At 38.1% G+C, this 3,637-nt stretch overlaps 1 pseudogene; it reads left to right on the top strand.

The window, feature by feature from the left end:
• Window positions 1–657: 657 nt before the first annotated feature.
• On the top strand, window positions 658–1,658 carry LOC118920007 (olfactory receptor 1052-like; annotated as a pseudogene).
• Window positions 1,659–3,637: the final 1,979 nt, after the last annotated feature.

The following is a 3,637-nucleotide window of genomic DNA, read 5'->3' as shown; positions in this document are numbered from 1 at the left end:
GGAAAATAACTATTAAATTTCATACTTAACTGGTCATGATTCAGAATCTGTAAGAACATTTCCATATGTATTGTTATCAATACTTACACTTTGTCTAAGAACTAGCCACATAATTCATTCTTTCACATAAAACTTATTTAGATAATTTTTATTTTATTATGTGTTTGCTAGTTTTTAATAATTATTAAAATTACCCACCATGCAAAAAACATGGCTTCTACCCTTAAGGAATGTACAATTGAGATAGAGATAGTTCATAACATTGTGCATATTGAGAAAATACAAAGCAAAGCAAGGAAATGCTCAAGGAGGTGTGAAAAACACACAGGAAGCTACCACTGAATTGTGAAACCCAAACACTGGTGAAGGGTTCATGATGGTTTTTACTGAGGAGATGAATTTTTACACATCTCCTTAGGGTCCCAGAGAGCTATGTCCTGAAATGGATTGGAAGATGAAAATTTCAAGAAACAAACTGCTGTAGGAGATATTTTAAACAGTAGTTCTAAAAACTGAAGTCTCTAATTAGAATAGAGCTAACGATTCATATCAACTACACACCATTTTTCTGAATCTTATCACTGGGCTCCTTGGCTTTTTAATATAACCCATTTGTTGGCTTCCTTCTCTCCAGAGAGACCTCAGTGGAGAGAGGGGATGGATGGCTGCAATCTCACCATCGTGACTCACTTTATCCTCATGGGGCTCTCTGACAAACCCAAGGTGTGCTATCCTCTCTTTGTTGTCTTTGCCACCATCTACCAGGTCACCTTGGTGGGAAACAGGGCCATTCTCTTGGCCATCGGGTTGGAGAGGAAGCTGTGCACACCCATGTATTACTTTCTGGCCAATCCGTCCCTCTTAGACATATTCTGCCCATCAGCTACTGTCCCCAAGATGCTGGACAACCTCCTGACTAGGAATCACAGCATTTCCTTCCTGGGCTGTGCTTCGGAGCTTTATTTCCTGGTGGCCCTGGTAGGAACTGAATTCTTCCTTCTCAGTGTCATGGCTTATGACTGTTTTGTGGCCATCTGCTTCCCCCTTCGATACAATCTCATCATGACCGAGGCTCGCTGTGCCCTGCTCACAGCTGGGACCTGGGCAGCAGGGTTTCTCAATTCCCTCCTTCATACTGTGTCCACTTTCTGCCTGTCTTTCTGCAAATCCAATCAGATTAACCAGTACTACTGTGACTTCCCCCTACTGGTGGCCCTCTCCTGCTCATGTCCCTGATAGACATGGTCATGTTTGTGGGAAGAGGGATTTTGGGGATTGGAGCCTTCCTGACCACATTTATCTCTTACATCTACATCATATCTGCCATCCTGAAGATTCAGTCTGTGGAAGGTAAGCGCAAAGCCTTCTCCACATGTGCTTCCCACCTTCTGGTGGTCTGCTTGTTCTATGGCACAGCCACATTCAACTACATGCAACCCTCTTCTCATGGACGCTCTCCCGCTGGCCACAGCCTCATCCCCATGCTCTATGGGGTTATTACCTCAATGTTAAACCCCATGATGTACAGCTTGAGGAACAGAGAGGTGAAAGGTGCAGTCAGCAGGGTCTTCTGTCATGGAGCATGTTTACAGGAAATGCAACATAAAAGAGAATGTCTTAATGCTTACTTTTATATAGGGAAAATTCATACAAAGTAATTTTCAATTGATACAGAACATAAATACGATACACAGAAATTTATAGATACACACATACGTATTACTTTCTACCTATATCTGTATGCATATTTATCTCATTTCATTTGAAACATAAAGTGTATCATTCAAAAGTAGGTATTTTCAGCTTTATACAGAGAACTGTTGATCACACCAGTAAGAGGTGTAACTGAATGTTTCATTTAACTGGGGTGTGTGTTCACATCCACATCCATATCCATATCCGTACCTATACCTGTATCATCTGTATATTTTATGTCTATTTTTAAACCTATATCTGAACTTTTATCCACAGGTCTTTCCCTTCTTTCCACTGTGATACCAGCTGCCTAGGCTGATACGTCTCTCTAACGTTATGATCTCTCTCACCCTGTCTTTCAGCTTTTGCTCCCACTCACTCTGTATTCCACTGCTGCTCCCCCTTTTCTGGTGACCCTATCCATTTTCAGTAAAACCTGTGTCTCCAAGGAGAGCACTGTCTTTTCCTGTCTGATTTAGATATCTAATTCAGTTTAAAATATTACTGCCCTCTTAGCTTCAACATGTTCAAGACTGAAAGCACCTTCTAACATACACACAAACACACACACCTTCTAATCAGCTGCCATGTATTCTTGTTACCAGTTTTCCCCAGGTACATAGACTAAAATCCCTGAAACTAGACTCTGCCTTGAAATCCAGCACTTCCATTCAGTGTCACTAGGCAGCTGTTTTTGAGGGGATGGTGAAGCTTCCTTACTCCATTCCCTTTTCCTGTCAACTCAAAAATAGGAACGTTTTCTCTATGTTTATGTAATACACTGCTTAATCTGCAATCATGTATCATTCTCTCTATAGTTTTCCTAATAATCTGGGAATCCCAACAACTTTTGAATTTAGTACACAGTCAGGTGGTCACCTTGAATATTTATCGCCGCTGCACTTCTGATTCTCCTCGCTTTGTCCTCCATTGTCATTAAGTGAAGTGATCACAGCACTAGTGATTGGTCCTACATTATTTAGAATAATCCTGTTACTTCCTTTTCTGTATGTTATTGATATTTTTATTCAATTTAAAGCTTTACACAACGATGGCCTCATCATATGAACTTGTGCCACATCAGACAGTGTATGTGAACTTTTGCATGCAGTCTCTTGGAAACAATTAAATTCTCCCAAATGCAGCATTGCCCAGACACACATCCTCTATGACACCTCAGAGTTGCCCATAGCAGTGGCAGGTCACTGTTATTTGATTTTAGACACAGTGGAAAAATCCATAAAGACTTGAAGTAAGAAGCAAAGTAATAATACAACTGTACTATTAGAAACTTGAGGTTTATTTTTTTTCTTCATTTTATTCTAACAGAGTTTGCATGTGGTATTAAAAAATCAGTTCTTTGTTGTATAAAAACCCATAGATTTTGTTAAAATGTAAAACTATATAAAATTGAATAAAATCTTAAAAGCACAACTAGTCTATTTTAGATAACAAATATTCATATGTTTCCTTAATATGTTTCCTTTTATTTGAATGTAATATTATTTGTGGTGATGGTGTCACATCTGTCTTACACAAAACACCCTGAAATATAATTATCTCTTAAAAAACAGTAGCTATCTCACATTTTTTGCTAAATTCAGGTCTTGGCCAACAATAGAAAGATTTTTGGATAACGGTTAAAAGAAGGAAAAGAAATGACTACAATTTTCTGTGTCTTTTTTTATAAACATGAAATCATGGCAAATCAAGTTTCCTCTTATTAAGTGTAAAAGAAACCATGGAACTCTTATTAAAATAATGGGTTACTCTGTTTTCAGTGAGATTATGGGTGTACTACACAAAACTTAAAATATTTTTAATATAAGTATAGTTGATGTATAGTATTATATTGATTTAAAGTATATTAATTAGTTGATTTGATCATTTTCTACATTACTAAATGTTCCTTCCAACTAGTGTAGAGTCTGTCTACACAGAA

The sequence above is a fragment of the Manis pentadactyla genome, chromosome 13 (assembly GCF_030020395.1).
Source record: "Manis pentadactyla isolate mManPen7 chromosome 13, mManPen7.hap1, whole genome shotgun sequence".
Taxonomy (NCBI): domain Eukaryota; kingdom Metazoa; phylum Chordata; class Mammalia; order Pholidota; family Manidae; genus Manis; species Manis pentadactyla.
This window is presented reverse-complemented; position numbering and strand designations above follow the sequence as displayed.